Below are 11,286 nucleotides of genomic sequence, written 5' to 3' on the forward strand. Positions count from 1 at the left end.
AAAAGCATATTTTTACTCAATATAAAGAATGCCTTTCTATAACCACAGTCATACAAAAATGGAACAGTTTTCCTTGAAAAGAAGTGTGTTCCCTGTCACTGCAGATGCAGACAGAGGTGATAAGCATTGTCAGAATATTATAGAAAATATGCAGGTATGGTCGACAAACTATATAGCCCACAGGCCAAATCTGTCCCGCCACCTGTTTTTTGTTGACACAAAGCTGTACACATTTTTTTTTTTCTAACATACTGTGTATGTGTATGGTCTTTTCATGCTACAACGGCATAATGGAGCAGTTGTGATAGAGACTATGCCCTTCAAAACCTAAAATATCTTACTTTCTTCAGAAAAAGTTCACCAATCTTGGACTGAGGGATCAGATATGGCTGATGTGACAAAATCACTTCTTCGATGCCTTCCCAACTTGAGATTCTGTGAGTCTGTGAGTCTATGAGACTGAGAGTCTATGAGTCTGTGGAAGCAGGGAATACAATTTATTGCCTAATGCAAATTTTGCATCTTTCTCCACATATCTGTATTTATTTTAAATTCTTTTTAAGTTTATTTTGCTTATTTTTAGAGAGAGAGCGCACATGTGAGCGAGCAAGAGAAGGGCAGAGAGAGGGGGAGAGAGAGGACTCCAAGCAGTCCCCATGCTGTCGCACAGAGCCTGACGTGGGGCTTGAACTCACGAACCGCGGGATCATGACCCGAGCAGAAACCAAGAGTCTGATGCTTAACCGACTGAGCCACCCAGGTGCCTCTTTATTTATTTTGATGTAACCTTCTCTTCCCCATCTCACTTCGTTGGGTAAAATTGATCTTCCCTATGTTTTTCCTCGAGCTTTGCCTCCCTCCTCCCCACCTCACACCCACATATTCCTTGTGATGCGCTATCAATACCTTCCCCTTCCGCTACCAGTTCTTTTACTTCTGCTTTTTTTCTTTCCTCTTTTCTCTTCTTCCTCCCTTCTTCTTTGTCTCTGCGTCTCTTTCCCTCCCTCCTCCTTCTTCCTCTTCTCTTTTATTCAATAACTATTTCTCGAGCACCATGCCAGACAATATTCTAGACATTGGGGCCATCGCAGTGACAAGGCAGTTTCTGCCGTCACAAAGCTTACATTGGAACCCCAGTTTGAAAAGCAAGACCATGGTACGTCTTCAGGTCAAAAACAAGCCAGGGTCACCAAAAATCATTTCAGAGAATCCAAGGACAGGCAACTCACCAACTGTCACGATGCAAGAAAACGCACAGCGATCGTTCCCCAGCAAAGGCACGCTTGCGTCTATAGTCTTGTCAAATTGCTGCCAATCTTAAATGGAAAAACCTTCTGATAACAAAGCATTTTAAATTTCAACTAGAATGAGAGTGAGAAAAGATTGGGCACCACTGTCCCCAAAGAACAATCTCAGCGCCACATGTGATTTTGTATATGTGCCATATCAAAACGTTCTCACCTATAGTTGCTGAAAGAGATTTTCTTTTGAGGATGAAAGGTACAATTACTGAAAGGGCATTTGACAACAGGAAGTGAATTAAATTTCAGGAGCCACCAATGTCCCACAGCCAATCTTCCTAATTTTATTAAAAAACTAAAAATAACTTCCATTTCAATCTCTAGGGAAAACCTCTCTAACTCTAGTTTTTAATTAATTTTTCAAAACAAACTCTCCTTGGGGGCAGTAATCAACCAATGAATCAATCAGGCAATCAATCTCTCCTTTAGGAGAATGTACTTTGTAAAATCATTTCAATTTTGTTTTCTCAGAAACCTGAATTTAATGGAGAATTACTATAAATTATGATTCTGGAAAATAAGCAATGTTAACATAACTGTGATACATTTGACCCCAGTAATTTAACAGTGCCCTCATCCCCAAGATGAATTTCAAACTCTGGTTTATAGAAAACTTCTAAAATGGAATTGCTACAAAGTCCTCATGTTGTTTCAAACAAAGGGACCTACTGTTGGCAAACCTGCTTGATTTTTGTCTCTTTGTTCTTTTCTTGAAAACTCCTGCTGTCTGTTCCATTTCTCTGGGCATGCAGTTGAGACTGTTGTTAAAATTCTTTCAAATTGAAATGTCTGTTCAGGAAAGGTATTCAGGAGGTCTGATGAATAGATACCTGACATTACTCTGCTTCTGAATAGGGAAGTAGTTCTAATCTTGCTCATTCTTTCTTTCCACTTCATTTGAACAGAACAACTTAAATTTAGCTATGTTTCTGAAAATAGAAGATATTGTATGATGAATGTATCAAAATTTCTCTTACCTGCCAGAAATATTACAGAAGGAATATCTGTTGATAAAGATTAAGCAAATGCTACGAAAAAGCTACTGAGTTTAATGTAACATACAAAGAAAGTTTTGTTATTATATTTTTACTTATTACCCTCAAGACAGGAAAATTTCAGATTAATTTTTTTAAAGATTAAATATATTTGCTGTGAGTTCTGATTACTTGAAAACTGTCACTTCCCACTACTTATATCCGTAATCCTCTGAACTACTTCTGTACGAACTTCAATAGATAGTGCATATGATCACACATGTTAATGCATGTTCCACATACAAAAATTAACCCAGGGGCACCTGGGTGGCTCAGTTGGTCAAGTGTCCGATGTCGGCTCAGGTCATGATCCCATGGTTCATGGGTTTGAGCCCTGTGTGGGGCTCTGTGCTGACATCTCAGGGCCTGAGCCTGCTTCGGATTCTGTGACTCCCTCTGTCTTTGCTACTCCCCTACTCATGTGCTGTCTCTCTCTCATGCTCTCTCTCACTCTCTCTCTCAAAAATAAATTTTAAAAAATTTCAATAAAATGCAATTCTTAAAAAAAAAATTAACACAAAATGAATCAAAACCTAAATGTAAGAACTAAAACAATGAAACTCATAGAAGAAAACACAGGAGTATTTGTGGCCTTGTATTTGGTAATGATTTCTTAGGTATGAGACCAAAAGCATAAGCAACTAAAATAGATAGCAAAAAATTAGATAAATTGGAGTTCACCAAAAATTTAAACATACAACATCAAGAGTAAATACTTTAGTGTTGTAAAAGGTCGCTTTCAAGAAAATGAAGACAACCCATAGAACAGCATAAAATATTTACAATTATATGTCTCATATGAGACTTGTATACAGAATTTATAAAGAATTCTTACAACTCAAAAATAAAGACAAATAACCCAATTAAAAAATAGACAAAGGATCTGCAGACATTTCTCCAAAGAAAATATACAAATGGCCAAAGAGCACATGAAAAGATGCTCAACATCAGTAGTCAATAGGGAAATGCAAATCAAAACCATAATGAGAAAGTACTTCACACTACTAGGGTGATTAGAAGAAAAAAGAAAAAGAAAGAAAATAATAAGTGTTAGGGAGGATATAGAGAAATTGGAATCCTTAAACACTGCTGGTGGGAATGTAAAATGGTGCAGTTGCTTTGGAAAATGGATTAGTAGTTCCTCAAAAACTTAAACGTAATATTACCATTTTACTCAGCAATTCCTTTTGTAGGTATATATACCCCAAGAGAACTGAAAAAAAGGTGTTCAAACAAAAACTTGTATATGAATGTCCATAGCAACACTAAAAAGGTGGAAACAATCCAAATGTCCATCAGCTGATGACTAGGTAAGCAAAATGTAGTTTATCTGTACAATGGAATATTATTTGATCACAAAAAAGAATGGAGAACTGATACATAATACAACATAATGAACCTTAAACGCATCACTCCAGTAAAAGAAATCAGACACGATAGGGGGAGCATGGCTGGCTCAGTCAGAAGAACATGTGACTCGTAATCTCGGGGTCATGAGTTCGAGCTGCATTTTGGGTATAGAGATTACTTAAATGAATAAAACTTAAAAAAAAAAAAAAAAGAAAGGCCACGTATTGTATAATTCCATTTAAACAAAATGTCCAAAATAGGCAAATCCACAGAGAAAAAAAGTAGATTAGTGGTTGCCAAGGGTTGGGGGGAAAGAGGAATGACAGCTAATGGATATGGGATTTCTTTCTGGGGTGATGAAAATGTTCTAGAATTAGATAGTGGTGATGGGTTGACAACTTTGTGAATAACTAAAACCACTGAGTTGTATACTTTTAAAAAGCTGAATTTTAAGCATTTGAATTATATTTCAATCAAAAGTTGTATGGAAAAAAAAATGCTAGTATATGGCTAAGATCAAACCCATTTAGACCATGCAATCAAATTAATTTTGCCTGGTTTATAAACATATAGATGACAGCAGAGAAATTCTTTATAATGCTATTACACTTTGTATATTTACTTGGCTTAAAATTTTATAAATTATAAAATTTATAAATTACAAAATTATAATTTGTTTGCTATACTTATGTTAACCTGGGGGAAAAAATGAAGTTGCAATTTATGAAAATTAGAAGGAAAGAGGCTGTTGGTTCCAACAAAATTTGTCAACTTGAAAATAAATTTTTCAAGTTTATTTATTTTGAGAGAGAGAGAGAGAGAGAGAGAGAGAGAGAGAGAGAGAGCGACAGCACAAGTTGGGGTGGGGGGGGAGAGAGAGAATCCCAAGCAGGCTCCACACTGCCAGGGCAGAGCCGGACATGGGGCTCAAACCCACAGAGCTGTGAGATCATGACCTGAGCCAAAACCAACAGTCACACACTCAACCAGCTGAGCCACCCAGGCGTCCCTTGAAAATAATTTTCATAACCATATTAACGGATATTTGTTAAGCCATTACTATTTGTAAGAGAATGTGATGTGCATTTTGATAGATTATCTAAGACCAGCACTGTGCTAGGCTCCACGAGGCTCAGATAAGAATTGAATAACAGTCCTTGCTTAAAATATGGTTAAGGAAACAAGACTAACATAGCTAAAGCAGTTAGAGAGCAAATGTGGCATATATTTAAGACTGAGTGGAATGTACAAACTCCTAAAATTACAATGCTGAATGTCTCTTAGTATTCTTCAGTGTTAAGCTTCTCTTTTTGCAGGTCCTGACTTTAGGAAGTAAATGCCATAGAGTTCCAAAAAAGGGCAAATCAATTCATTCAGTAGATAATTAGTGAGTGCCTACTATGGGCCAAGCATTCAAATTGTGATCATTGAAATTATTACAAAAAGGAAAATAAGACACAATTTAGCTATATGCATCTAGTGTTATGTGTGGGAAGGAAATAAGAGGGATTTTAGTCATCTTAAGAGCTGGTCTTTTTCACTGTTCTACCTCCCAGGTTCAGTCCTATCCTGTGATATCATGTGAACACTCCAAATGGAGAAGCAATGAAATTGGTGGTTAGGAAGCACAAGCGTTTCTCAAACAGCCCATGTTTAAACATACAGACATATTTAGGGGCACCTAGGTGGCTCAGTCGGTTGAGCATCCCACTCTTGATTTCAACTCAGACTGTGATCCCAGAGTCATGGGATGGAACCCCGTGTCAGGCTCTGGGCTGAGAGCGGAGCCGGCTTAAGATTCTCTCTCTCTCTCTGCCCCTCTCCCTTGCTGTGCTTTCTCTCTCTCAAATAAAAACAAAACAAAACATACATAGATATTTATATTTTTCTATTATCAAGAATATATTCAAATTCGATGCTGTAAACATTTAAAATCAGAAGTTAATGCTATTTTTTCAGGATAAACAGTATGAGATTAAACTACCATTTAACTTTACAATTAATTTTTTCTCCCAGGAAGAACAATATTGGATTTTGGATTCTATAGTTCAGAGAACCACCAAGGTCCTCATCTTTAGTTACTAGCTGTCTGACATTGGGTGAGTCATTTAATGTTTCCTTTACCTGTAAAAGGACGGTAGCAATATTCCTACTTTGTTGGGTTGCCCTGAGTTTAAATGAAGTAATGGAAAAAAAAAATTTTAGCATTGTCCCTGGTACCTCATAGTCTCAATTAATGTTAAATATGATCCTTGGGAAATAGTTGGATTCATTAGCCTTTCTCTCCATTTACAATTCATAAAGCAGCCATGAAGTTCTTGGAGATGGTGGATGTGTCTCTCCCTTAAAATAATATCTATTATTTTTTATTATTTTTAATTACCTGTTTCTGAAAACAAGAACTAAAAACCTAAAAATGTCTTAATTAAAAGATAGGTTTTAAAAAATGTTTACTTATTTTGAGAGAGAGAGAGAGAGAGAGAACTCGTGTGCACTCACAAGCAAATGAGAGGAAGGGTGGAGAGGAAGGGAGAGAGAGAATCCCAAGCAGGTGCAGGACTGGATCCCAGGAACAGTGAGATCATGACCTGAGCTGAAATCTAGAGTCAGATGCTCAACCGACTGAACCACCCAAGCACCCCAAAAGATAGGTTTTGAATGAGAGCAATACAACTTTGTATGTAAGACAAGTTTCAAAATGTTAACTTGCACAGATCCAAATTCCTTGAGATCAGAATGGATGAAACTCCTATTTTAGAGCACAAGGAGGAATTAAGCAGAAGGCAGGGACCCAAGGAGCCAGCTTGGCAGAATGGGAGATTCTTCAAAGCATAATGAGAAGCTTTGCTTCTAGCCACAGAAGCCAACACTCATGAAATTGAAAATTCTATGAATTAACCAAAACAAGAGATAGGAAATGGAGCAATACAAAATTGCACAGGAAATCAAGTGATATATAGGTGGTTTATTAAACACTGCACACCATCTTATGGACTTTGTTCTTGAATAAGTAGGCATCCTTTCAAAGTTACGGAAAATAAGGCACAAGAGGGTGCCATGAATTTGCCATGAATCACTAACTTAATATTCTTATATAGGTCCAGGCTAAATATTTCTTACCACAAACTTACCTAGGGGGGTGAATTCCTGAGAGACAGAAAGTAGATCAGTGGTTGCCAGGGGCTGGGGGTGGGGGAGATGTGGAGTGATGTTAAGGACATGCGGTTTCTTGATTAAAATCAGTGGGAATACAGTGGTGAAGAGCATAGACATAGTTCCTGTCCTCATGGAGATTATTTACCTATGAAGGAGACAAGGCAACAAAACAATCATTGTGTTAAATGCAACGGTTAAATGCAACGGTTAAATGCAATGGTTGCAAAAGTGAAGAGAACTGGGTCAGTGGCACTTATGTAGGGAACAACTTCTAACAATGAGTAAGAGTCAGAGGTAGAGGGATGGGAAGCAGCAGGAAGTAAATTATGGTATTTCCAGCAAAGTAAACCATATATTCAAAGGCCCAGAGATGAAACAGCTCATAACATGTTTAGGAACTGAAAAATATTCAGATCAATGGGAACAAGGTAGGAGGCAAGGAGAGGCTTGGAAACGGGGGTCAGACCACACAGAGACTCATAGGTCATATTAGAGTTTGGTCTCTGTCCTAGAAACAGTGGAGAAGCAACAGAAGTGATTAGGGAAGCAAGTGACACGATCAGATTTGTTTTTAAGAGATCACTGCAGAATGGAGAATGATTAGGATGAGGCAAGCCTGGAGGCAAGGAGACTAGTTTGGAGAGATAATGTGACTGAACCAGGCTGGTAGCCCTGTGGATGATAAGAGGTAGAGAGATGGAAGAGATACTTTGGAAGTGGAATCATCAGGACTTTGTGATTGCTGGCTATGAGATATTAGAAGGATTCAAGGATTATTCTGGCATGGGCAACTTACAGTCATTCACTGGGCTGAGAGCACGGAAGGGGAGGAGATCTGGGGAGATTTCCGTGTTAGAAATGTTAAACTTGAGGTGCCTCTGGAGATATCCAAAAGAATATGTCTAGCAGGCAGTGGGTAGTACATGTCTAAAGTTCAGGAGAAGGAATGTCCTGGAGCCATGGATCAGTGAGTCATCATTAATTTCGGGATGGTAATTGAAGGCCTGGGAGGAGATGAAGTCCTGGGCAAGTAGAATGAGAAGAGAGGGATCTCAGAATAAAATAATGAGGAGCACCAACAAGTAAGAAAAGGACAAAAGGGAGGAGCCTGCATAGGAGACCGAAGCCAAGAGGAAGGAGTAGAATCAGAGAACCATTGTGTCCCAGAAGCCAAGGAGAGGAAGAAGTGGTCAAATGTGTCAGATGCTGAAAGAGAAGTCAGTAGAAGAAGGACTGAGAATTCTCTATTGAATCTAGTAATAACAAGGAACTTCGAGATTTCAGTGGAAACCCAGATTCCAGTAAGTAGATGAGTGATCTGAAGAGAAGACAATGGAAACAATTCTTTGGAGAAGTGGGTCTGCAACATCGCTGGACAGAAATGTGGAATCAAATGAAGTTTCCTTAAATGAAAAGCATGGGAGAGAGCTAGGTAATTGAATGACAAAAAGATAAAAAAGAAATTAGCCAATAAAGAGGGGGAAGTTGAAAATGCACAAGAGAGGGATTAAAAAAATTTTTTTAAATGTTTATTTTTGACAGAGAGAGACAGAGCATGAGCGGGGAGGGGCGGAGAGAGAGGGAGACACAGAATCTGAAGCAGGCTGCAGGCTTCGAGCTGTCAGCACAGAACCCGTTGCAGGGCTTGAACCCATGAACCATGAGATCATGACCTGATCTGAAGTTGGAGCTCAACCAACTGAGCCACCCAGGAGCCCCAAGAGAAGGATTTTAATAGATAGAAAAAGATACTTATAGAAGGCAGGAGGGAGTCTTTCACTTTAGATTGGAGAATAGGAGAGACATCTCCTGTAACAGAGGGTGAAGAAGGAGATGTTCTGTACCTATTTAAATTTCTGGGCATCATGCAGTGTGTGCAGGACCCAGCTTCTACTAGCTCATGGCAGCCAATAGTTAAATTTTCAGAAATTTTGAGAGCCGGCTAGTATACATCAAAAGCTTGAATTCAGCCACTGTAGGAATATTTACACCATGGAAACTGATAAACACTATAAATCAGAACTTCCTCACACCCCAAACCCCCAAAGAGTCAGTTATTGGTCATTTACTAGTATACCACTGGCCAGGGTATAAAAGTGAAGGAGTACCTAACCCAATAGCACTGTTCTGTCTTTTGGGTAGAAGGGAAGATTGAATGCCGGTGTCAGAGGTTCAGGGAAAATGAAGAGAGGTTGAATTCTGTGGAGCATGGCAAAAAGAACCACTTAGAGAAATGCTGAATGATTACCAGGCTGTGCTGAGGTTGGAGACTACTGGTCTATGGTAGAATCAATGTGATGCATGCAGTTGTATGATTTCTCCCATGAGCTCAGTAGCCTGGGGATCTCAGCAGAGAAGTAGATAGGTGGTTTGATTCAGAGCCATTCTCTTGCCTGGCAGTTGTGATGGAAGAAGTAAATGGAGCAAGGATAATGAAGCTGTTTGCAAGAAAGTAGCTGCAGTAATGGGCCACGGCACCTCAAACTGTAAAGGGAAAGAGGTGAAGATAGGAGAAGGTGGTGGGTAAGGACAAGGTGAAGGAGTCATGTTTTCCTGGTATTATGTGCTCCGAGTGCCCTTACTGTCCTGGTCTCATTTTTGCAAGTAAGCTCTCCCATTTGGCAATGCCACTTTTGGAATGCATCATCGAGATCCAAGCCCCTCAGTCTTATTCAATGCTCCAGTTTGGTCTGACCATCAAAGACTATATTGTTGTCCTTGTTTTAGACATCCTATGTTAAAGATTCGATGCCCAGTGTCATCAGAAGAATTTAGCATCATTGTTAAACACACGGCATAAATGAGATGAAGCAGGAATAGACAGTTTTTTAACATTTTAGTGGGAATGATCTGATATTTGAAAATCTTTTGCTTAACATTAGCTAACTGATGAACCATCACCAATGAATATCATTGATGAACTGTAGTTCATCAATAGCGAATATAATTGCCATTAAAACATCATTTTGCAAATTATTAGAACATAGAAGTACTAAATAACGGGGCGCCTGGGTGGCGCAGTCGGTTAAGCGTCCGACTTCAGCCAGGTCACGATCTCGCGGTCCGTGAGTTCGAGCCCCGCGTCGGGCTCTGGGCTGATGGCTCAGAGCCTGGAGCCTGTTTCCGATTCTGTGTCTCCCTCTCTCTCTGCCCCTCCCCCGTTCATGCTCTCTCTCTGTCCCAAAAATAAATAAACGTTGAAAAAAAAATTAAAAAAAAAAAAAGTACTAAATAACGCAGTGTGCCAGGGTGGCTCAGTTGACGAAGCGTCCAACTTCGGCTCAGGTCATGATCTCCAGGTTCATGGGTTCGAGTCCCACATCGGGCTCTGTGCTGACAGCTCAGAGCCTGGCGTCTGCTTTGGATTGTGTCTCCCTCTGTCTCTGCCCCTCCCCAACTTGCGCTCTGTCTCTCAAAAATAAACATGAAAAAAGCAGTACTAAATAACAGAGGGGTAACTTCAGAGAGTTAGTGTAAAATCTCAAAATGGCCTTCAAATACACGTAATTTCTGGAGTAGTTTCCCACCAAGAAGAAGACTCTTTCTGGATTATACAGAATTTGTTTATGGATATCATTAGAAGCTCACCTAGAGATGGGATTGTTACTGATGGCGGAACAGCAAGAAGACAAATCTGCTGTTATAAGAAAAGACTTTAGGGCACAGGAACTATCACTTTAATTTCAAAGGACAATGAGCTTTTATAGCTGAAACCTGCTTATACCTTCCAAAGCCTCTAAACAATAGAACTGTCAGAAATCTGTGTAGTCGGTGGACTGTCTTCCCCATGTCACCTTTCCCTAAGATTAAGTAAATTGAGTACAGTGCCAGTATTTCATTTCTTAACACGTATATGTTGCAGGAATTTTCTTTCTGAATTAAAAATGTCGTTTCAGTAAGATAATTGAATTGATGGTACTCTTGTGTTTGCAATTCATCACAATTAGTGCCAGATTCAACAAATACAATTCATTTTCACACAGCATGTGAAATGAGCTGGATGTCATGGCTTTGAAATAGCTAGACTCCCTGGTGCTATGGATGTAAACCTTGCCTACGTAACTTCTGTTCTTGCTTATGAGGTAAGTGAAGGTGAATGCCATGAACACTGTCATACTGGGGAGGATACTTTCTTCTTCATCAGAGCGGGAAAGTGCATTTCCCGCTTGAATAGCTGATCCATCAAAAACATGGCAAATAAAGCTATCGATTTTAGGGGCGCCTGGGTGGCGCAGTCGGTTAAGCGTCCGACTTCAGCCAGGTCACGATCTCACGGTCCGTGAGTTTGAGCCCCGCGTCAGGCTCTGGGCTGATGGCTCGGAGCCTGGAGCCTGTTTCCGATTCTGTGTCTCCCTCTCTCTCTGCCCCTCCCCCGTTCATGCTCTGTCTCTCTCTGTCCCAAAAATAAATAAATGTTGAAAAAAAAAATTAAAAAAAAAAAAAAA

At 39.5% G+C, this 11,286-nt stretch overlaps 1 long non-coding RNA gene across 2 annotated transcripts in view; it reads left to right on the forward strand.

Annotated features, from left to right (window-relative positions):
- Positions 1-11,286, forward strand: part of LOC121036663 (uncharacterized) — a 35,314-nt gene that overhangs the window by 11,017 nt on the left and 13,011 nt on the right. For both annotated transcript variants that reach the window (XR_005793426.1, XR_005793425.1), the window contains exons 3-4: positions 584-760; positions 5,702-5,784. This is a non-coding gene — a long non-coding RNA (uncharacterized LOC121036663). The remainder of the gene's footprint in view (positions 1-583; positions 761-5,701; positions 5,785-11,286) is intronic.

This window comes from Herpailurus yagouaroundi, unplaced genomic scaffold (genome assembly GCF_014898765.1).
Source record: "Herpailurus yagouaroundi ecotype Mexico unplaced genomic scaffold, PumYag 28, whole genome shotgun sequence".
Taxonomy (NCBI): domain Eukaryota; kingdom Metazoa; phylum Chordata; class Mammalia; order Carnivora; family Felidae; genus Herpailurus; species Herpailurus yagouaroundi.